At 40.1% G+C, this 25,601-nt stretch overlaps 1 protein-coding gene across 1 annotated transcript in view; it reads left to right on the top strand.

Annotated features, from left to right (window-relative positions):
• LOC102166310 (uncharacterized) overlaps nucleotides 1-25,601 on the top strand; it is a 671,646-nt gene that overhangs the window by 632,415 nt on the left and 13,630 nt on the right. The window lies entirely within an intron of this gene.

The raw sequence follows: 25,601 nt of genomic DNA on the forward strand, positions 1-25,601 counted from the left end.
TTTTCTTTTTTGTAAGTGAATACCAATGGCAGTTATCTCAGGAAATTACAAAGCCACTCTTTAAATACTTAGCTCTCAAGTAAGTGTGTCACTGTAACGGATTGCACGGCTTTTCTTCCCACAGTCTGAGGAGTTTATACTGTCTATTTTGTGTAGGTTTGGAACTTGATGCAAAATGATGGTAATGACAAGATTTCAAACACCATCGTCATGTTAAACAAGCTGAAGTAAATTAAAGAGCATTTTATGTTTCAAATACACTTTGAATTTTGTGTCCAGATTTTAACTGAAACAAATGAAATAGTATATTTTCTAAACATATGTAACATATCAAACTGGTATAATACTCAAGTTTCCAATATCAGAGGACAAACACTTTTTTTTTTTTGCTGAGTGAGTGGCTTTAATTTCATGGTAAAATAACGAAGTTTTAAAGTATTTTTCCTAAATGTAGTCATTCTAAAATATTCAGTGTTAGCTCTGCTTTTTCTCCTCGTTTTAAAATATTGCCTCTTGTAAATTCTTTCAGAAATGGAAAAGCCACCCAAAAATGCAAAAATGAGTCATGTTTTGTATAGAAACATGACAAATTTATTTTAAGCTTTAATACTGATAAGAAATTGATATATAAATTTAATTATATAAGTATTTTTATTCATTTATCCTCTATGGAATTCCCTCTGAATTAACCTCAATATACTAAGTAAGAACTGAGCAGGAAAAATTTGAGGCAAGAAGTATATTGGCATATTTATATACTCAAACAGGATAGCTTACAATACACTTATTTTCAGAAAAATCTTTGCTTTTTAGATATTTCAGATTTTGTGCATGTTTTATCTAGAGGGATGGAAAGAGACACTGTCTAAAAATATGAACACCAAAAGTACAGCTTACTTTTAGTACTCTATAAAGATAATTTCTATTCTCCCAGAATTATGGGTCCATGAGGAATCTAGGACCTCATAATTTCTTGGTCACCCCCTTGCCAGCTTTGCCCTGAATAAATCGTATTGGATTTCTCTTCCACTGAACTGTGTAGTTCTTCTTCCTTGTACCATCACCCGGCAACTGGTATTGTCTGAGTCATCACAACGTGTCTTCCTCTACAAGTACGTTATGTGATACGTTAATCATCTTCCAGCACATGATTGACTCTTAATGACCTCAGCTGGTTGTGTAATAACTGCATGTAGTAGCAGGACTGACATTACTCTTCAAGACTGTATGTTACTTAACTTAAGGAATGCCATTTTTAGCCATTTTCTAATCCTCCTTGTGCATATCACATTCTGTTGAAACTGTTCATCTGTTTCCTCAACACATTATGCCTGCCTCAAGTATAAACACACAGACACACACACACACACACACACACACACTTGTCTTGGTCTTCATATCTCTACAACTAAAATGCTTTACTTTTAAAAATATTTTTCATTGAAATGAAATTGATTTACAGTATTGTGTTGGTTTCAGGTGTATATCCACGTGATTCCATTACACACACACCACACACACACTCACACACACATATATATATTCTTTTTTCAGATTTTTTTCCATGATAGGTTATTACAAGATACTGAATATCTCTGTGCTCTACAGCAGATCCTTGGCATTTACCGACTTCATATTCAGTAGTGTTTATCTCTTAATACCAAACTCCTAATTTATCCCTCCCACCCCTTGTCCCCTTTGGTAACCATAAGTTTGTTTTCTGTGTTTTCTATGTCTATGAGTCTATTTGTGATTCTTTGTATCACTTTCTTGGATTCCACATATAGGTTATATTATGTGCTATTTGTCTTTGTATGAGTTACTTTACTTAGTAAGATAATCTCTAGATCCATCCACGTTGCTGCAAATGGGCATTACTTCATTCTTTTTTATGGTCAAGTAATATTCCATTGTGTATATACACCACACCCTTATCCATTTATCTGTCAGTGGGCATTTAGGTTGCTTCCATGTATTGGCTATTGTAAATAGTGCTGCCATGAAGCTTGGGGTGCCTGTGTCTTTTCAAATTGGAGTTTTCCTTCTTTTTCCAGATATATTCCTAAGACTAAAACTCTTTCTGAGCTTCATTTTGTTCATCTGTAAGATGAAACTGATACTGTATGCATCACAAGTATTAAATGTGAGAATTAAATGAATTATGATGATCTTTTATACACACATTTATCCATAGAATCTTACTGTTACATTTATTCCTAATAACGTAACAGTAAGCCCTTGAGTAGTTCTTACCTAAAAGGCAATAAATGAAGAATTGTCATATGTACAAAGCTGAATAAGACATGATTCCTGCCATTGAGGGAATTTTAATTGAATAGGGAAGGTAGCAATTATTTATTGTTGCAGAATAAACCACCCCTATGATGACCAGGGAACTTCCATATGCCACAGGTGTGGCCAGAAAGAGAAAAATAAAATCCTCAATTCTAAAGTTTGTCTAGGTTTGTCTACTTAATAGTTGTGTGTCCTTGAACAAATCGCTTAAACTTTCTGTGCATTTTCTAGTGCATGGTGCTGATCTTAGTATAGCTCTCATGGTATTGCTGTGAATATTTAATGATACAGCAAATGCTAAATTCTGACACCAACGTCTGGCACAAAGCAGTGTCTGGGTAAATGTTTCCTTTATAACTCTTACTACTCATTTAATTAAGTATTCATTCACCAAATATTAAGTGCCATCTCTGTGTCAAGCACTGCTTGAGTGAATGGAACCAGGACCGCTAGGGCGGACTAACAGCAGTGGATTGCACTATCCAAGACGGTTATTGTGTGTTCATAGCAGCACAAGTCACAATAGCCAAGACATGGAAACAACCTAAATGTCCACTGAAAGATGAAGGGATTAAGAAGATGTGGTACATATACACAATGGAATACTATTCAGCCGTAAAAGGGAACAAAATAATGCCATTTGCAACTATAGATTCTCATACTAAGTGGAGTCAGTCATAAAGAAAAAGACAAATACCATATGATACTACTTACATGTGGAATCTAAAATATGGCACAGATGAACCTCTCTATAGAACAGAAACACATTCACAGACATAGAGAATAGACTTGTGCTTGCCAAGCAGGAAGGGGAAGGAGGGGGATGGCCTGGGAGTTTGGGGTTAGTGGATACAATCTATTACTTTTAGAATGATGGGCAATGAGGTCCTGCTGTACAGCACAGAAAACTACACCCAGTCTCTTGGAATGGAACATCGTGGAAGCTAATACGAGAAAAAAAAATCTATATATGACTGGGTCACTTTGCTCTACAACAGAAATTGAGATGACATTGTGAATCAACTATACTTTAATAAAAAATCTAAGATCAAAAAAAAAAATACCCAAGGTAGTTCTCATGGCGTAGATGATAGTTTACGCAATGGTTGAAGCGGTGCTGAAACACAGTGTTGAGCATAAGCACAGGAATAGCCAGGCGTGGGTCCTCGTGTGGAAGCAGGTGCAAGTGTGCCTGGGGTGCTTGAAGCACAGGAAAGCCAGCAGGACTGGAGTTGAATGAAGGAGGGAAGTGTAGTAGGACTGAGACAGGGAGATATGACAGAGGCCAGGTCACACAGAGACGTGTCCACCGTTCAGAGGGCTTGGCTTTGCTGCAAAGGAAAACGAGGAGCCATTCTAAGATCTTGATTTAATGTTTTAAAAGGCTGCTCTCTTGATTAAAGAGGGAGTGAAAGACAGAGACCAAACGCCACTGATAATCATCTTGCCAAAGTTGCTTATGCGTTAAGGACACTTTTCAGTCCTGACATTGCCCAGATTTCCAAGAGCTGGGGTTGCTCTGGATCACTGCTGCCTTTTTGCAAAGCTCTCATTCCCTGCCTGTTCTGATGCTCATCTCTTAATGTTCTTCATACCCCTCCTGGCCTTTTCTTTGTTTCATTTATTAGCTGAACTTTCTTTCTTTTAATGGCCACACCTATGGCATATGGCAGTTCCCAGGCAAGGGACGGAATCTGAGTGGCAGCCGCATCTGTGGCAATGCCAGATCCTTTAACCCACAGCGCTGGGCCAGGGATTGACTCGTACCTCCGCAGTGACCTGAGCTGCTGTAGTCAGATACCCATTTTGCCAAAGTGTGAACTCCTTAACTGTACTTTCTGTTCCCATTAAATATTGGAATTGCCCAGAGTTCTTATTCTATGTGTTTGGTGCAGTGACATGAAGGGTAGCTAAGTGGTTAAGAGCAAAGACACCGGAATTATTTCGACGTGGTTCACCAGCCTAGGTGTGTGTTTCGGGTAGAGAGTGAGCCTCGAAGCTTCTGTAGAACGGGAACATGCACTGACATACTTCATACTGTTCTCACGCACTCCAGATCATTTGCTGTCCTGAGACTGAACTAAACGTGCTTAACTGAGTGCACGGAACATAAGAAGTGCACCTAAGCAGCAGTATGTTCCTACCTGACAATGCAAAGCATCTCCAAGCCTTCAGTTTCCACCAAGAAGCTGATGGCTCCTAAGTGTGTGTCTTAAAGCCGTGGCTGTCACATATATTTCCATAACATCAGAGGCATATATGTAGCACCATACTGGATATTTCCAATTGGATTGTTCATAACACCCTCCACTCAGTATTCGGAACTAGAGCTAATCTCTTTATCCCCTTCCTCCAACCTGCTCTCCTCCATTTGTCCTTAAACATGATGCAATGGTGCTAATATCTACGCAGGTGAAGACAGAAACTTGGACATCATCTATGGTTTCTCTCCCTACAATCTGAGAAACATTATCAGTTACTAACCCCTCATCAGTTCTGGTCCATAAATGTCTTTGAAACGTGTCCACATGCTGTCACCCGTTTATCAATTGCCCCAGCCCCAGACGTACAGCTCTCTCTCAGTTGGGTTATTGAACACATTTCTAAGTTGTCTTCCTGTATCCAGAATTGCCCTTTCCAATTCATTTTTCACCTGGAAGCTGTTTCTCCAATGGAAATATCACATTACACTTCTGCTTCAAATTTAGCCCATAACTATAATTTAACATAGACTAAAGTAATACTCTGTAACATGGTAACCAATGCTGTCTTTGAGTTAGTTCTGATCTTCCTTTTTCATGCCTTTTCCAATACCACTTGTACCGCAGAGTCTAGCCACACTAAATTTCTTTAAAATGTTAACCAGGACTTTCCTTCTGCCTTGAGTATTCTGCCATGACAACTCCTTGTATCTGGGGCAATTTCTCCAGTCTTGCCTCTGAAGAATACTTTGGGCATCTGCCAAAGGTTCTGAAATGGTATGTTCTACCACTGCCTGTATCACACTAGATGATTTTTTCTTTATTTTTCTCCCTATGGACTTTCATTTTTATAAGGATAAACCCATATCTGTCTTGTTCAGGTTTAAATTCCAACGCATACCACATTCTTGGAACAAACAAAGTATATTTCTAGGATTGGGTTGGTACTAGGCATTGAATTTAATGAAATTATAATTTCTTATAAACCCTGTGTATATTTTCCTTATTGTATAATATTGTTATTAAAATAACAAGGCATGTGACATTTTGCATCCTCTGGGGTCACAGTTAATTTTATAGGGAAGCAGAGTTTATTTTTGTATCAGAAAGAACTTTCTGTTAATTATAGCAGTGTGTGTAATCAGAATAGGACAACCAGTGCTTTGGAATAGATCAACTGATATGCTCTTGAGCTGCATGGAGAAAGTTCTGGCATAACGTATATCCAGGTTCTCAACCTTATTTTTTTTGCTCCAAATTCCTTCTTGATGTCATCAATTATAATTGTGCTACAGGTTATTCCTTCTCTCATCTTCTTTCTCTTTTTTATGGATTTATAACAGAATTTGGGAAGCCTACTGGTTTATAGTGTCATTTTTTCCTTACAAAACACTACTAAAGAATGTAACTGGACAGTCTTTTGATGATTGAACTGAATGATTCATGGGGTCTTTTCCAGAACTGTAATTCTAATATTCAGTGGATCACACCCTGGAAATATGGGTTGACCACTGATACTTATCAAAATGTTTCAAGTTGTCTCATAATGTTGAGGTGCTAAAAGTCGCTTTCAAAATTAAACCTTAGAATGAGGATTTTTTTTTTAAGTTGTACAACCCAAACTCCCAGCCTCGTCTTTCTCACATATCCCATACATTCACTTAGAATGTACTGATAGGACGTCCATTTACTTAGGCTGAACATATGGCAGAGGAAAAAAAAAAAGACATATATACTGAAAAAGACTCAGAGGAAAAAACACTGATTGATTTAGCATTAGCATATTTTTTTCTCATTCAGTTCTTCAGATATTTGAGTGCCTATTATATGAAAAGCCATATGTTTCCTTCTTCTTTCACAATGCTTTTGCTCCTGGTCCATGACAGCAGAGTATATTTAGTGCTAGCCAAAACCCTAGAATATTCTAGACTTTTTTCTCTCCCCTTCTCTTTCCAGGCAGACTCTAACACATTTCTCTTCTTTAGTGTCTCTCCTACATTTCCATTTACTTTAGCCTCATTATTCACGGTGTCTCCTTTGGATTATCAACCAGTTTCCTAACTGGTTTCCCCATCACTAGGCTGTTCCAGGAACTAGGTACACCCCCTCCTTTTCCTTAAAAATCCTGGTTCGTGTCTCATTGACTCCATGAGAAAATGCATCCTCTTTCACGTAGCAGAGAGACTTTAAAATATGGTCCCAATCTGATTTGAGTCTAATTTTTCTAGTCACATTCTTTGCACTCCCTCTGCTCACTGTGCTTTCTCCTAGCCCTCACTCTACTTGAAGCTTCAGATTTTTTTCATTACCTAGAATCATACCCCCAACTCTTTGACTAAAGATTATCTATACTTGACTTAGATTTCTTTCCATCAGCTAAGTCCTCTGTAATGCTTAATGTCATGTGTTGACTTAACTGGAGTGGTGGGGAGCAGACATTTGGCTAGACATCATTTCCCGGTGTGGCTGCGAGGATGTTTCTGGATGAGACTAGCCTTCGAATCGGTGAGCTCAGTAAAGCCAGTCGCCATCCCCCGGGTGTGTGGGAGTCATACAGTCCACGGAGCCCTGAATAGAACCAAGGATGGAAGGGAGGGTTCACCCCCGTTTTTTTCTGCCTGACTCTACTGAGAGGTCAGTCTTCTTTGCTCTCGCAGTGAGACGTACGCCACCTGATCCCCTGGTCCTCAGATCTTTGCGCAGGGGCTGAGTTACACCATCAGATTTCTTGGGTGTCCAGCTTGGAGATTATATATTGTGGGACTTTTCAGCTTTCATTGACCCATTTCCTCAAGTAAATGTCTCTATCTATCATCTCTGTCTCTATTTCCCATTTGTTTTTTGTTTTTATTGTTTTGGTTTTTTTTTTTTTTTTGGCAGGGGGCGGTGGGCATCTGGAGAACTATTTCTCACATATCATTCCTGATTTCTATGAAGGCTTCATTATTAAAGGACCTGTGTTTCATAGCAATTTATCCAGTATAGTACATCAATTAAGAACTTAGATTCTAATGTTAAATTACTTTGGCTTCCTTACCAACTCTAGGATTTAATAGCTGTGATAACTTGTTTAGCACTCAGGATTTCTATTTCCCTATGAGTAAACTGGGCATCATACGTCATCAGTTGAGGCTTGTAATGGTAGAGTTTGCTACAACTGGTCCAGGGTAATGAAACTGACTCTGTTGTAATTTGCCTACATTGTTCTACTTTTGCCAACTAAACTTTAGGTCTCAGTTTCTAAAACAGTGTTCTTCTTCTTCCAATCTCCTTCATTGAGCAAAGGTGGACATTCAAATATTTGTTGGAAGTATAGTTATGGTCATTATGCAACTACAGATGGGATCAATTCATTTGAGTAATAAAAAAATATATCCCGAAAGTATAATAAAATAAAAAAATGTATGCACTATAATCGAGATACTGGAAAGTGCTATTGGTTGTCAAACGAAGGTCAGTGGATTATGGAAATGTTCGCATAGTTGAGGTAGGACTTAATACAACCAGGGCAGGAAAACCCAAGCAAAATGAGCGCTGTAATCAGTGACCCAGCTGGGAAAGAGGCAGTCCAATTATTGTGGAAGGTCAAGTACAACTAGGAAATAAATATACATTAAAGACCTCGAATGGTAGCAGGAAGTTTATTTTCCATGCAACTGACAGATTTTTGTTCAGGAAGTAGATGTGACTCTAGAGGTCTTTGTGAGTTAAAATTAACTCGATCATTAACTTACCCTGCAGGAGCTTAGAAGAAGTGATTTCCGGATGGCTTGCCATTTTGAACTTGGAGGATTTGAAGAATTATTATATTTCATATTGGTTATATTGGTTTGGGGACGAGATAAGTTGAATTTTGGACTTTTTCTTTTTGAAATATTAAGGTGGGGAGTTCCCACTGTGGCTCAGCAGTAATAAACCCAGCTAGCCTCCGTGAGGATATGGGTTCGATCCCTGGCTCTGCTCAGTGGGTTAAGGATCTGGCATTGCTGTGAGCTGTGGTGTAGGTGGCAGACATAAAACTCGAATCCTGTGTTGCTATTGCTATGGCTGTGGTATATGCTGGCGGTTGTAGTTCCAATTCAGCCCCTAGCCTGGGAACTTCCATATGCTGCAAGTGCAGCCCTAAAAAGCAAAAAAAGAAAAAAAAATTGATGTGGAGGATGTCTTAGATAGTTCAGTTTTCTAGCTCAAATACCATAAACCGGGTGGGTTAAACCACTAACATTTGTGTCCTACAGTTAAGGATGCTGGAGGTCCGAGATCAGGGTGCCAGCAGGGTGGGCTTCTTGGTTCTGTAAACCATCTCCCTGGTTTTCAGGGGGCGGCCTCCTCGCTGGACCCTCACATGAAGAGCTGTGGTCTCTTCCTCCCTTTCAGGGCACCTGTTCCATCATGAAGATGCCCTTTTCATGAGCTAATTACCTCCCAAAGGCCCCAGCTCCTGGTACCATCCCTTCAAGTATTAGGGCTTCAGCATATGCATCCAGTGTTTCGCAGTGCGTGTACTGACAGTGAGAAGCACAGCTCTGGAAGAAAGGTGTGGGAATCCAGCCTTCCGAGGAAATAGTTGGTATTGTGGGCGCTGAGGACCGTGAGAAAAGAGGAGGAGCAGGAGGAGTCTTAGGATGTGAAGGATTTCTGAATTTAAGGGTCGAGAGAAAAAGGCATGAGGAGAAGATTCGGAAACAGTGGTCAGGGGATGAGAGAAGGAAAACTGTAGGATGGCAGAAGTGGAGGCAGGAAAGATTCCGGAAATAAGGGTTCACCTACGTGGTGGATACTGATCCTGCTGAGAAGAGGACATAAAGGAACAAGAGGCAGAAGGGAAAGCTATAAGGAGCTTGTGGCCTGCAGTCAGCCAGGCCCAGGGTTTGCACTCCTAGTTAGGATTCCGGGGGCAGCTGATCCAGGAAAGGGTGAGGGAATCAGTGAATCACCTCCCTCATGTTTTTGCCACCTCAGCATAGATTGTTAACCTAATGGGTTATGCTTTGTAGCAGATGCATTGTGTTGGTGTATGTATTAAAGTAACATATGCAGTCTTTCCCATTTAGTGGTCACTTACCCTTCACTGTGTAAAACACTTAGGTGCATGTAAACATTTCTAATGAAACCCATATCAACTGTCTCAGACCCTAAGTAGCTTGAAGCTTCCGTTGGCTCTACAGTATTAGCAGCATCCAGTGCTAGCTGGCGTGGTTGGAGACACCTGTGCCTTAAATCCGAGGGTACTTGTATATTTGAAGAAATTGGGAGTAGAAAATGTTTGTCCTCAGGGTCCCATCTAGTTTTTTTTTAATTCATTCTTCATCTTTCTGTCCTAGTTACTTAGAAAAAAATTTACAAGGAGTTCCCTGGTAGCCTAGTGGTTAAGGATGCTAGTGGTTGGGTCACTTCTCTGGTGTGGGTTTAATCCCTGGCCCCGGGAAATTCTACATGCTGTGGGTGTGGTCAAAAAAAAAGAAAGGAAGAAAAAAGAAAGAAAGAGATTCTTAGTTATACATTAAAGATTTCTTGTGCTATTTTCAAAAAAAAAATCGTTTTAAAATATTACATTTAAATGATAATGTTTATTTAAAAATAAATGAATCTTAATATTAGCATTTTGAGTACCCAAATTATTTTGGAGAAAACAGGTCATTCATTCATTAATTCAAGAAACATTTATTGAACATGTATTTCATGCCAGACATTTTTTGATTTGGGGATTATCTTTACAAGATAAGTTAAAGAAGATCCTTCACCTCCCAGAGTTCACGGACTAGAGAAGAAAAACTATAGGAAATTAGAGGTGATATACAGGGATAGAGGAAATGACAGAGAACAGAGAATAAACTCCTATTCCCAACCCCAGAACGTGTCAGCATCAATCTGGGAGACCTGTGCTGAGCTGTGAACGGTAAGGAGAGTCAGACATGTTGACTGGTACAAGGGCCAGACTGGGGCAGAGAATGCCCATGTGGCTGTGATCTGAGAACAGAGGTAACTAGAATCGTGTTTCATACGCGAACAGGGTTATTCCTGGGGTGGCTGTTGATAGTGAAGCCGACCCAGGCTTGTGGGCACCTGAGCAAAACAGGAGGAAGAGCCCAAGTGATGTTCTCGAGAGCCACCCAGACCTCTGCCAGGACTGCAGGTGTGTGGAAGGTGCTGACCCAGTGCCAGCTCAGCACCAAGACTGTTTTTAAGGGTCTACCCCAGCCTTGAGGCAGGAGAAGAAGTGGGGTGGTTATCGGGGAGTGAGAACACCGGAGCCCTAAAGTCACATCATAAGACCCAGCCGTCCCAAGGGACTTAGCGGATCAAGACTGCAGGATGTTTTCCTAAGAAAGCTCCGCAGCCTGTCCTGATTCGTGAGCTTTTTACTTTGGGTTCTCTAGCTGCAGCCTAACGGATGCGCGCTCACTGACACAGCTCCCGAAGAGCAAGGAACTAGGTCACAGTCGACCGAGAATACTTCACATAGCGGCACTGAAATGATTATCCCGGTTGGTGAAGCCTCGTTCAGCCAAGAGAGCTTCCGTCAGGCTTCCTAATGGGGGCTGAGGCTCAGGTGAGGTCAGCACATCCTTCAGAAACGTGGTGTTTCAGGAACTCTTAGGTAGCAAGCTAGTCGCTGTGGTGTGGCTGGAGTTTTGGTTGTGTCTGCTTGACTGAGAGAGGTTGTTACTTTCTCACTAAGGGTGGGATTTTGACCAGGCAAAAATAGGAACACTGAGCCAAGGAAAGGGAGGCATGATGATTTGCAGTCACTGCCTCATGTGTTTTCATTCCTTTGCCATGAAAAAGTATCCATCCCTTAAGTAAAGATGTTTATTTTAACTCGCCAGTTGCCCAAGACTGCGTGATGTCTTCTGCATCTCTCATGCACTTTTGTGACTCCATGCCTTTTTATTCCATTCTCTAAGCCTCTTGCCTTTTATCTCTCTTTTGGAAACTTTAACATGGTTCACTGCTCAACTGATGTGGTCTCTCATCAGTTCTGGAGGCCACTTCTCCACGAAGAATGAAATGCAGAAAGGCACCATGACGTATTGCTAGTAAGTTGGTCACATCACATATTTTTATTTTTCCTATTATTTTAATGAGATCTTTGCTTGTCTCTTTCTCAGTCTAGATTGAACAACTTTAATAATTAAATAATGTATCAAACTTTGTTCATTTAATCTTAGTTCATTTAATCTTTAAAAGATGCCTACAAGGTAAATACCACTATTAGTCCCTTTTTAGAGAGAAAGAAACTGGAATACAGAAGGGTTGTTTTCTCAAGACCAGTCTAGCAAGTGGCTGGGTGGATTAAAAGAAGTCTGCCTACAGGACTTTCATAACTACTGAGCTTTCAATGACAGATTGTATTTAAAAAAGAAAACTCTTTCTACAGAAGGATACGAAAACAAAAGGCCACGTTTTTAGGTGTAAAACGGTAAAGAGGACAATCCATTTATGGCGAGATATAATTATGCACTTCCTCCTATGAGATCAACATGCAGCAGCTTGGTTAACTCACCATCTGCATCAATGACACGTAGACACAGAACACACTTTATGGTGGTTTCTTTACTTGCATTTTGTCACTTTCTTTGAAATTAGGTCATGAACACCGTGAAAACAGCCTTGGAGCAAGAGATAGAACTTTCAGAAAATTACTTTCTTGATCCAAATATTTTCCTGGGAACTTAGGTTAAATTCTATACATCTTCTAAGACCTCAAATATGAGATTTTTCTTCTCATCAGTCTTGGGTTTTTTGGGTTATTTTTATTTTTTGGCTTTTTCTGAGGGCCCAGGTTAGGGGTCCAATCGGAGCTACAGCTGCCAGACTACACCCGGGCCACAGCAGTGCAAGATCCGAGCTGTGTCTGCAACCTGCACCACAGCTCACGGCAACACCAGATCCTTAACCCACTAAGCAAGGCCAGGGGTTGAACCCACAACCTCATGGTTCCTAGTCGCATTCGCTTCCACTGCGCCACGACGGGAACTCCATCTTTTTATTTTTAATTGTACAACTTTATGTTTTTTAAATATATGCATTGTGCAATGTAGATTTTTACTGGACTTCGGTGTGTTGTTTCTGAGGAATGACTTTATTGTGTTTTATTCATTTTTAATTTGTGTTCCTGGAAGATATAAAGCTCAACCATTTTAGGTGTTTTACCAGACACATACGCTAATATGAATGTCGGTACTAAAACTTAGACGAGATGAAAGACTCAAAAATCTGTTTAATTCTACAGCAGAAGCATCTGCTTTCATTTGAAAGAGGGAAATGTTTCTCTGTAAGTAGCAGCTACTTGCCAAAAAATGACATCGCCCTTGCTTATTGCAGAATGTTCTACGTCCTGCCTTGGTTTTGTCTTGCCATTGGGTCAGTGTTCTTCCCATCGCATTAAATTGTCATGTTCACAGCTACGTTTAGCAATTATGTTTAAGTACACATGCAGAAGTAAACTCTTTCAATGCAAAATGCATTTCTCTTACCAAAGTCCACCCCTGTGGTTAGGGTTGTAGTGAGAACTCGCTGTTGTTACATGGGGAAAATCTCCAGGCGTCTACTTCAGATTAGGATAATTGGGGGCTATATACTTCATACAATAGAATTATCAATGTTTTATTTTTGTGCAGAATTATGGAAGTCCTCTAATTTTTAATAATTCTATTCTTAGTCTTCCATGCAAGAAAAAAAAATGGAAAACTGCTGTTGGTATGAGTGTATTCAGAATATTCTGAGCCAAGGGTTTTTTTAATCCGCTAGAAAACACTTTTATGCTCAAGTGTCTAATTTAGTTATTTTGTTGTTGACTGTTATTGGTGTTACAGATCAATTCCCCTTCAGGAGAGGTAAATACAGGAAAAATGTTTGATGATCACATACAAACACCTTGGGGTAACATTTAGACATGAGATGAAAAAAGTATTGATTAACATGACGACGAAGACCTGGCATCACACAGGAGTAGATCAGATTGGTGGGATCGTGCCTCCAGAATTCTGACACTCAGTTAAACTCTGTGTGTGTGTAAGTGGGATGTTGAACAAGACACACAGAAGGAAGTGCTTTTGTACGAAGAGATGAATGCATATGATGTTTTGTCAGGAGCCTTGCTTCTAGGAAAGAAATAAGTGACAAGTTAGAGAAAAGCCGACGACTGCCGTGTTAGTAAGTGTCGCAACAAGCGATTCAAGACGTGAAATGATAATTGCAGAGTTTGTTTCAAGTCAGATTTCTGCATTATCCGTGGTATTTTAGGTATAGGATCTGTTTCGTGTCTTCAGAGCAATTAAAAATGTCTGCGACAGCAGTTCAGTGCCCTTCTGTTTCCCAAGTGTTAAACTTTTCATTTGTACTACTCATTGCTCTTTCTCTTATTCCTGGCGGTGAATATTATAATTTTGTTTGGATCTAAAGTATATCCTGTTGCATATGAAACTTTGTTTTCTCTTAACTGTGCTCTTCAGTTTTTCTTCTACTGCACAACATTGGCTACCAGTGTCCTGTGAAATACAGTCACTCCAGGAACAGTTATCCAAATGGCAATTCTGAATCGCAGCAGCTGACATTCATTTTTTTCTAGACCTCCTGCATTAGGAAAAGTCATACTTTCTCTCCAGAACAGGTGATATGTCAAGTCCACTCGTCTCACAGGTGTGGCTCACAGGAAGCCTGAATCTGTCCCACATCACCTCTGTGTCTTCCGGACGTCCATTCAGTTCACATTTCTGTGAATGCCGTTGACTTGGCATGTCTTTTTTTTTTTTTTTTTTTTTTCCCGCTTTTTAGGGCCACACTCACAGCATATGGAAATTCCCAGGCTAGGCATGCAATGTGAGCTACAGCTCCCAGTCTAAGCCACGGCCACAGCAATGCAGCATCCCAGCCGCATCTGCAACCTATACCACAGCTCACGGCAATGCTGGCTCCTCATCCCACGGCGTGAGGCCAGGGATTGAATCCACGTCCTCATGGATATCAATCAGACTCATTTCCACTGAGCCATGCTGGGAACTTCTGGTTCAGCATATCTTAATCTAACTTAATCTAGACTTAATCTAACGCTCTGTTTCCTAGAGTAATGGAGCATGAATACACACACAAACACATGTTACCACACTCACACATCACCACAAACAAACCCCCTTTTATCCAGCCGCCTGCACTGCTGTATCCTAGAGGTTCATGTAAGTCAGTTCTTCCTATCCTTTTTTCTGGAGTTATTAGTAAATGGTAAGATGTTCACATCTGTCTCTTTACTTTACAACAATAGGACTGCAGGGCCATAGTTCGTGTTTTTTTTAATTCTTCACATGCTTGTGGCAAACTTATGTCAGCCTTAACAACAAACATAGGGATTGACTGTCGCTTAGAACGGGTGGCCCAAAGTTTGAGAGATGGGCAGAAAAGGCAGGTAGTAGTGGAAAAAGGAGGAATTAAGAAAAATTTGAGAGTAGGCATAGCAAAGTATTTTAAATGTGAAAAAAAGCAGCTTTACGTGCACAGATGAGTTTGAGATGTCTTGTGAAAGTATATACTGAATCCCAGAAGCATTTTGGAATCTCTTCATACAAATTAGTCTTTTAGAACTTGAATCAAACTGTTATGGTTTGCCCATAACAGTTGCAACACTGTCATATCTGGTCATGAATGCTGGTCAGTAATCAGCATGTTCCAAATTATCACAATATTTTTTTATTTTTCCATCCTGGATGATTTATATAGATCATCAAAACTAGTCTCAAAATGTTAACTCAAAGGAAGGGCATTTCTTATTGCTTCTGATAGGATGCAGAGTTCTCAGTCTGCAAAGGGTCACCATTTGACATGTACAACTATTTTCCATTCTTTTCTTCATCCTTTCTATTTACTTACTTATTCTTTTTATCCTTATACCTGAGGCGCATTCTACAATCCCCGCTAAGGTAGGCAGTCACGTTCGTGTGCTTATTAATATTGGATTATTATTGTTATTGTGTCTGTTACATTGTGTTCTTTTTCTCAAGACTCTTTGGTCTCCAGATTGAAAGTGCATCATAGGATTATATGTCATGATTTAGTTTTCTTCTTAAGATTAATCAATACATTAAAATTATTCATTTCCTAGAGGGAGTTCCCGTCGTGGCTCAGAGGTTAACGAATCCGACTAGGAACCATGAGGTTGTGGGTTCAATCCCTGGCCTTGCTCAGTGGGTTAAGGAGCTGGCGTTGCCATGAGCTGTGGTGTAGGTTGCAGACATGGCTCGGATCCTGCATCGCTGTGGCGCTGGTGTAGACCGGCGGCTACAGCTCCAGTTCCACCCCTAGCCTGGGAATCTCCATATGCCGCAGGAGCGGCCCAAGAAAATGGCAAAAAAGACCAAAAAAAAAAAAAAAAAGATTCATTTCTTAGATTATCTCTAATACATGGCTTGCCTCACAATATTCCATGGGGTGTGCCCACCATGGTGGGCACTCATTGTCCATCTCTGTAAATGACCCTGCAATGAACCTCGATTTCCACTGCCCTCTAAACTGTCTTGTGAAAGTTTCTCTGGAAGTGTAATCAGGAGCAGATTGTGTATATTTTATTTAAGCCATTCAGGACCATTCTCCAGTGTGGTCTCAGCAGTTGACCTTTCTACAGCGGAGAATGAGGGCTTGTGTGCCCAAGACTTGGCATGAAACAGCTTTCCAGTGGGAGTAAAGTGATAAGTTTATTGGTGCCTTTAATTTGCATTTCTCTGACAACTATGATTTTGAGCACCTCATCTTCTTTTTGTCACTTTATTTGGTTTTCTCTGCTGGAAAGGGTCTGATAAGACCTTTGCCTGTTTTGGTTTTGGGACTGCAGGGGCTTTTGGTTCTGTTTTGGGTTGATTGTGAGATTTAGTTGTCTGTTTTTTGCTTCTTAGGTAATACTTGGAAAGTTTTGCTTTAGAAATTCTTTTTCTTTCCTTGGACATAATAATTTTCCAGCATTTCTTTTACTGAACATTTATTTGAACTTTAGGTCTCTAATCCGTCTGGATTTCTCATTTTTGAATGGTCTTAGGTAGGGTCTAGTTTTATATTCATCCGTATGGTCAGCCCATTTTCCCACACCCGACAGTCCTTCCTTTTCTTGTTGATTTGTGGGGCACCCTATTCTGGGAGCTCTCCATTTTGGTGTATCGGTCCAATTGTCTGTTTTTGCACCAAAGGCTTTTGAATCAACCAGATCAGGCCCTCTGATGCTGGAGTAATAAACAAGTCAAAAACTGCCGTGGCTTAGAACAGCAGAAGTGTATTTCTCGTTCCTGTTACAGATCATGGCAGGTCTGCAAGTTGCTCCAACCATCGTAGCTTTCAGGAGTACTGGCTTTGGGGGCATTACCATTCATGCGCCCGAGAAAAGAATAAACATGAGAGGTGTTCATGTTGATGAATAAGTACATGCTCTAGTCCAGAAGGGACACGTACCTCACTTGGGGTTGTCATTTGTCATCGAAGGTAAGGGTCCAGGGGAATTCCCCCTGTGGTTCAGAGGGTGAAGAACCTGGCTAGTATCCATGAGTGCATAAAAGCATAAGCTGGTAAAATATTTTAGTGATCCTTAATTATAAATTTCTATAAGATTCAGTTCTGGGATTTAACAGGAGTTATTTTGATTCTTGAGCACCTCTGAAATTTTAGTTCATGTTGAGAGGTTGATACACCTAGATTAGACTGCCAGGATTGATAAGTTGCCATGACTATGTAGAAGAGAGACTTTAGCAAAGGGCTGATGGACGCATTCTATGGCTATTACGGAAATGGCTGAGTGGAACTCTTACATTGGTTAACAAGTATTAGCAGTTCTTCCTATGAGTCGCTTGGAATTTGACATCTAGAAAAATCAGAAATTTGACCTCTAGTATAAATGTACAAGTAATAATAGCACAGTCTATATATATGGACATTTGCATTATATTTTACATAATATAATGAGAAAATCCCTAATATGTATTTCCAATAAGTTTAATTAGATAACCCTAAAGCCAGGTGTTCTAGCAGGGCTATAGATATTTTGCATTTAGGAAAAAACATTATAAACAAACTGTTAAATATAGCTTCTTCCAAAGGATACAAGATCCTAAGGAGCCATTGATTTGCACATTGCTTAGCAACATAATCATAACATTTCTAAAATTTAGAAACTGAGGATGCAAAAGATTCAACCCTATAGTTGGTTCCATGTCCTGTTGTGAGGCATGGAGACAGTTTTTCTATTATGTGCAATGAGTAACTTTAAAAAATACAGTACACACAACTCATTTTTATGTAGTTTTGTTAAAGAGCATATTTTAGAATAGTTTTGAGAGGGTTTTTTTTTTGCATTCTGCATTTCTTATTAGATTTGTGATGACCTCATGGTGAGAGGAATGGCTAAAATCTGGGGAAAAGGAATTAGAATTTAAAGTGGCTTTGACATATTTAGGAAATGGTTAGTAGTAATGCTTTGTGTTACTGCCTTTCTGCAATGCAGTGCTTGATCTGACTGCTAAAAACAGAACAAAGAAAATTCATTTAAATTTGAGCAAGAGTAATTTGGATCAAGCATAAGAAAAGTCTTTCTGGTTCAAAGAGAAGTTAGACATGAAAGTGGATTATTGATGAAAGCTGTATTTTTCCATTCACTAAAAATCATTAAATATGGGCAAACCATGATTTGGAACAGAAAGTTAAGAATATAGATAATGGAGCAAAATTGATGGCCAAACTCTAAATGACTTTTTCTTCTTTTGCTTGTTTTACCTATCAATATTTTCTTTCCATTATGCGTAAACTGAGGACATAAATGAATGTATCTTCCATCTATATTATGCAATGATTGTTTTAATAAAACCATAGTGGTTAGTGTTTATTATAAACTATAAGTCTTTGGAGAAGTGGTTGAGGTGAAATTTCTACACAAAATTCACTCCATGATAGTGACCAGCCAAACAATCAGTCCTCTCTTGGGAATTTTGAATGTAAAACACAGGATCAGGTTTTTTTGGGGCAGAAGTTGGCATTCAGAGGCAATAAGCCATCTCTTACTGGTTACACTATCGTAGAGATTTTGGCTTTGTCCAAAGAAATGTCTTCCGTTTGCCCTTGGCTTCTAAGAGATGACCTGTGTCATACACAAGCCAAGTGCCTTTGTTTGGGTGAGAACAAAGTTATTGAACTTTCCCTGCAATAAACTGCGCCATGAGTGTAACTGCTTTGAGTGGGTTCTGTAAGTCCTTATAGTGAATTATTGAATGTGAGCATGCTTGTGAGAAACTCCCAAACTTGCACTTGGTGTCAGAAGTGACAACAGTCTCAGTACTGTGCCCTGAATCTTTGCATTTTGGCCAGCTCTGGGTAGACAAAGAATTATTTGAATCCAAAGTTCAAGAACATAGAGCTTTCTGGAGTTAGGTAGAACATAGATTTGGAGGAGAAAAAAATTGCCCTTTAACCTGTTCATAATTATAAGAAACACAAAAACCTAGCCTCTTCAATACCATGGTGGAATAATGTCATTTTGGCCAGTTTTCTACTGAACAACAACACCAAGTAACATGCTTCATTACTCCTCGTATTGCTAAGTTAGGGCACAGGAAAAAATTAATTTACATGAAACCAAGGTGCCACAGTGTTCTCTTCTGTAGATGGTTATGAAATCAAAGTTGGATTACTCAGTAAATCCAAATGTGAGAGAACCACCCACGAAAGAGGAATATAATACTTCCATAATTAAAGAGGCCCATCAGGAGTTCCCGCTGTGGCTCAGTGGGTCACAAACCCGACTAGTAACCATGAGGATGTGGGGTTTGTTCCCTGGCCTCACTCGGTGGGTTAAGCACCCGGTGTTGCTGTGAGCTGTTTTGTAGGTTGTAGAAGATGTGGCTTGGATCCTGAGTGGCTGTGGCATCGACTGGCAGCTGCAGCTCCAATTCAACCCTCCCCTGGGAATTTCCATATGCCACAGGTGGGGCTCTAAAAAGCAAAAAAAAAAAAAAAAAAAAGCACATCAAACTCTGTCCTTTCATTTTTTAATTTTTAAAATTTCATTGAGGTGTAGTTGATTTATAATGATGTGGTAATTTCTGCTGTACAGCAAAGTGATAGTTATCTATCTATCTGTTCTTTTTTCATATTCTTTTCCACTATGGTTTATCACAGGATATTGAATATAGTTCCCTGTGCTCTACGGTAGGACCTCGTTGTTTATCCATCCTCCATCCTGTATGTGGTAGTTTTCCTCTGCTGATCCCAATCTCCCAATCCTTCCCTCTCCCACCGCCGCCCCCCACTCCCCGCCCCCAGCAACCACAAATCTGTTCTCTATGTCTGTGAGACTGTTTTTGTTTCATAGATACGTTTGTGTGTAATTTTTAATACTGGACTGTACAAAGTACTAAGCACTCGGCTAATCGTTTTACATAGGCTACCAATTTATCTGTTAAACTAACCCTGTGAAGTAGATGCTATAATAATATATTTTTCCCCTTCGAAGATGAGAAAATGGAGAAAAACAAAATTTGTTACTTGTTTATGGACCCAAGATGCCACATTCCAAACTCGTAAGCAACGAAAGAATTTTTGGGGGAGTTCCTGTCATGGCTCAGTGGAAACAAATCTGACTAGTATCCATGAAGATACAGGTTTGATCCCTGGCCCTGCTTAGTGGGTTAAGGATCTGGCATCGCTGTGAACTGCAGTGTAGGTCGCAGATGTGGCTCAGATCTGGCGTTGCTGTGGCTGTGGTGTCTGCCAGCAGCTACAGCTCCCATTCAACCCCTAGCCTTGGAACCTCCATATGCCGTGGGTACGGCCCTAAAAAGACAATATTTTATATATATATATATATAAAATAATCTCTTTGGATGGTATATAAAGGCAGGAAAACATCTTTAATCCTGCATCTTTAACCATACAGTTTAAAATGAGCAGTGAACATAAGCAGAAATAAAAAACCAGAACAAGGATATTCTAGTTATGTCACACCCGATTGTCTTGGCGCCTGAAGACCCTGGGACTTCTGCATGGAACTTACTTAATCATTTGAGAAACCCGAAATGGGAACTCACGTGAATAAAAACGGTGTAAAGAAAGTAATGCGATTAACACAATGGATCATGCTGTTGAGGCCTTGCCAGACGCTGTCTGTGAAGGAGGCTCTGAGTGCGCTCCTCACGCAAGATGATGGGTCGGATTCTCCATATACCAGCTTCATTTGCAAGCCCGACAGAGAAAATGTAATAAGATATAACTGAAAAAATATGCAGTCACTTTTCCAAAAATGCAATGGCAGAGAGATTTCCAGAACTTAATCCTGAGCGTTCCACAGTACACAGTTGTGGCTGGAAAGGGGCTGTGTCTTCCCTTGTGTCTAGGTCTTAGCCCGTGAGTGGTTCTTGCAATGAAGTCTGTTAACATCAAGGCAGAGGTCCAGGCTCTCTACTTCTTCTTTCCCAGGCCACTGTTCTGATACAGACAAGCTTGATCATTTTGCAAGTCATGGTGGAGGCTGGCCGAACGATGAGACAGAGGGGTTCTAAGACAGGAATCAACACGTAGGTCCGAACTGATCAGGACCACTCGTTCAGTAATTAGTGTGAACAAAAAATACATTTCTGCGATGTTCAGCCAATTATATCTTATAAGGTAGTGTTTGTCTAGTTAATATGCCTTTTGGAAAACAACATTCTTCAGCATACAGTCTGTAAAACCTTACTTCCAAATAACAAACATGATTTATTCATTCATTCAATCATTTATTTACTTATTTTTAAAATTTGTATTATTAGAGGTCTTACTGCTTTCCAGGGGGAATGAGGCAATAATATAATTTTTTCTTTGTTTTGTCTTTTAGGGCCACACCCATGTCCTATGGAAGTTCCCAGGCCAGGGGTTGAATTGGAGCTGCAACAGCCGCAGTAATGCCTGATCCTTAACCCACTGAGCAAGGCCAGGGATCAAACCTGAGTCCTCAGGGGTACTAGTTGGGTTTGTTACCGCTGAGCCACAATGAAAATGCCCAATAATGTAAAATTAACTGAGTAAATATTTCAGATAGCTTTAATTGTGTTGAAGACAAATTCAAGAGTATATAAAAAATAACTTTTTAAAAAATATAAGTAGTGTTAGGGGATATATGAAACCTCTGTGAGAATTGTGATAAAAACTGGAGATTGAAAAAGAGTCAATCAAGTAGATACCTAGTCAAGAGTTGTCTAGGAAAAAGAACACATATGTGACCCAGCCCTACGGGAGATTCTTAACAGCAAGGAGATACTCAATTCTGGCTAAAATTGAAATGCAGATATGGGAATACAATTTCACCTTTGTCATGTACTTCATATTTTTCCACAAAGGAAGTTTAAAGAAGTGATATTTTTGAATAATGTTTGATTAAAATAGATTTTGCTATAAAACAACTCCGTTTACTTCCATTGTATATGGTAAACATAAGCAAAAAAATTCATAGTTTGTTTTATAATTGCAAGTTTAACAGAACCCATTCAAATAATGCATATTTTCTTATATTTTTGGTGTTAATTTTGACTTTGATGTATGCCTATAATGTGCTTCTATTATTTTTATGCAGCTAAAGTCATTGTAAAATGAGATAAAATAAAAGTTTACAGGATCAGCTTGCCTTGGTGGGATGGTTGATTCCGCTAGTCCGCTTGGCCGGGCTGCAGTGCCCAGTTGTTTGGACAAACGCCAGTCTAGGTGTTGTTGGGAAGACATTTGTCCAGTGTGATGGACGCTGAAATCAGTAGACTTGGCCTAAAGCAGATTACCTTCCATAGTGTGGGAGAGCTTCACACCATCAGTCAAAAGCTTTATGAGAAAAGGCTGGGGTCTCTGGAAGGGGAAGGAATTCTGCCTCCATGTTGCCTTTAGACTCCAGACTGTGACACGAACTGTTCTAGAAACTTCCAGCCCGCCAGCCTTCCCTGCAGATTTTAGATTTGCCAGCCCCATGACTACACGGGCCAATTTATGAAAATTAATATTTTCTCTCCCTCCCTCTCTCCTTCCTTCTCTCTCCCCCAATATACTGTTAGTTCCATTTCTCTGAAGAAACCTAATACTAATACATTTGGCTATAAAGTATCTTCCTCATCATGAAATTTGACTTTTATTAGATCAGCCCAAGATCAAATACATCTCAGGGCAGAAAATTCTTTACTAATGCATTAAGAATTCTGAAACACAAAAAGCCAAGGCATGTTCAATGGTGGTTATAGGAATTTATGAATCATTGCATAGTAAATGTGAAAAAAAAAACCTGACTCCAAGATTATGAGATTGAAAAGCAACACTTTAAAAAATACACACTTTAAAAAAACTTTTCCAGATAAGTCATGCCTTCTTATCTATCAAATGTTTATAAGGATGATTTACTTATTCAAAGAGTTTCTACATATTACAGTTCAATATTAATTAAGATTATTTATAGTAAAGTTTATTTCTATACATATTTTTTCCCAGGGAAAAAACCTACTAGGTTGTGCTCTGGATCCTGCGAATGAAAGATATTTCAAAAATTTTAGCTCATAAACCTGAGAACTTTGCATTTAAAAATTTCTTTTCACAGCTACTCTGAATGATCATCCGTGCATTGAAGGTGTTGCATATAGGAAATGAATGAATGCTCTTTGAGGGATGCAGAGCTGAGCTCCTTGTTCTAGTGGTACAGGAATTGTGCTGACAGTGGAATATTTATAAGGCCCTTTGAGGTTAGATACACTTAATAAGGGCTTTGTGATGATAAAATTCACTTTCTTATAAAGAGATATGTTCAAGAAGTATTTTAGGAGTTCTCCTTGTGGCCCAGTGGGTTAAGAACCCAACTGGTATCCAGTGAGGATGTGTGTTTGATTCCTGGCCTCACTCAGTGGGTTAAGGATCTGGCGTTGCTGACGCTGTGGTACGGGCCTAAAGCTGTAGCTCCAATTAGACCCCTGCTCTGGGAACTCCCATATACCGCAGGTGTGGCCCTAAAAAGGGGGGAGAAAAGAAATATTTTAGAGTTTGAAAAAGATAACATGTTGGAGAGACATAAATTCTTCAACAGCCACTGAGGGAGGTGGGCTGTGTGAGACTCACAGCGAGGTAGATGCTTTCTAAGAGTGAGTATTGCAAGAAAGCAGAGTGAAAGTGTGGCACTTGGAATGATGCCACGATGGTCTGCCTCAGAAACAGTACAACGTCAGAGTTCCCTGATGACTCAGCAGGTTAAGGACCTGGCATCCCTGCTGTGGCTCAGGTCCCTGCTGTGGCTTAGGTCCGATCCACTGCCTGGGAACTTCTGCATGGCACAGGCATGGCCAAAAAAAGAGAGCGAGAAAGAATACAGCAGCGCCACCACCCCCTTCTGTCACCTGAGGTTGTCACGAGTGTCTCCCCAGATTCGAGTTGTGAGAGTGAAGAGTACAGCCCTGCACTGGGTGTGAGGAGCGTCTGGATCAGAGCCACGGTGTGACCACATAGAAGGGGAGTCATCTTTGGAAAACAGAGCCTGCTGCAGGGGTAGAGCAGAGGAATGAAAACCTCTAGAGGTGTGGAAAGAAGTCAGACAACGACGTTCTGAAGTGAGAAGTGGATGATCCGGGTTGCCCTTGACTCATCTGGCTGAGAAGCCGAGCGTGTGTGCGTGCTGATTTGGGATAGTCTCTGGGAAGCTGCTGTGATGGTTGTTATGCCACCCGGCACTTGGGCTTTGCTGCTCTCAGTCAGCAGGGCCGGTGGTCCACGGTCAGGGCTGCGTGAGGACAGGTGGGAAGATGGGCAGCCGCCCTGCGGCTGTTTGTCATGTCATCGATCCAACCGTGATGGTCTAACGGCGGTAATGGCACCTGCCTTCCTTCCCTCTCCAAAATCTTGTACCATTCCCTCTCAACACCGTTGCCCCTGTAGACACCCTAATGTCACCTGCTGGGGAGAAGTTCATGTAAAGGAAGCCCCCACATTCCAACAGCTTCTGAGAAACGTTTCTTCCACAGCTGCTCTAGCTGAGCCCTGTTAGGATAGCCTGAGGATATGGAGACAGAATTATTGTTGTTGGTATAAGTAATGGGACGTGAGAGTTCTCAAGAGATGTTATAGTCATCAAAAATGACATAACACATCTTTCCAAGGTACCAAATAAATACAGTCAAACCTTACCAAGCATATACCTTTTTGACACGAAGCATGAAGGATACCTCTCCTTTCTTCATGTGGTTGGATGTGCCTCTAAGAAATTTTGCATTGTTTTTAAAAATAATCTCTGAGCTTAACGTTAGAATTCCTAAGAACAAGGAGAGCTCTTACAAAGAGGTCACAAATGGGTGCTTAGGTGTAAAGGTTCTCAGCTCATTATCTCATTTCAAGAAGTCCTAAATTTAACATAAATGAAAGAAAAATCTTTGCTGGCCCGATGCATGAGTACCTATTTTGGTCACTTTCTCTGTGCATGGTGTGCAACAGAGGGACAAAGATAGATGACATGACATTTGTCTGAAAATGATTTACACCGTTTACAAGTGATGGATTCAATGCAAATGGGAGAGTCAGATGATGCTAAACAGGCTACTAAAAGCTAACATGTGTGGTACAGATATTAATGTCATGAAAATTTTAAGAAGAAAATTTTGTTAAGGACAGGTTAAAACACTTCTGGCAAGAGGGAGAGAACTGGGTTTTGAAAAATAGGTGAGAGCTGGGTATGTAAAAAGGACGAAGGAACACATTCCTCGAGCGAAATGAGAATTACTGATTTGAACGACTAGATGGTGAATTTAGCTCTTTCCTCCTTAAGAGTCTCAAATCTCTAAAGCAGAGAGTAAATAAAGATCTAAAGGATCGGTCCCTTTTTTAAATAGAGGATAACTGAGATTGTACATAATTTACTGTAAGTCCTGGGAAACTGAGATGGAAATTAAGTGGTCATGAATACTGCTGAAAATTCCTAAACAAATGCACGGGACTTATCTTCTTTTTAAAATTCTTTTTATAAGCCTACAGACACAAACTCAAATTACAGTCTGTGGGCAGATAATTGAAGCTCTTGGTTCCTTTTCTTGAAGATAAGTTTGCTCGTTTTCTGCAGCATCACAATAGTTTCAGCATCGCTTAACCAGGCTAAGC

The sequence above is a fragment of the Sus scrofa genome, chromosome 10 (assembly GCF_054392235.1).
Source record: "Sus scrofa isolate SSC_HxYL_T2T_F1_AM1 chromosome 10, Sscrofa_HxYL_maternal_Yorkshire_Landrace_v2.0, whole genome shotgun sequence".
Lineage (NCBI taxonomy): Eukaryota > Metazoa > Chordata > Mammalia > Artiodactyla > Suidae > Sus > Sus scrofa.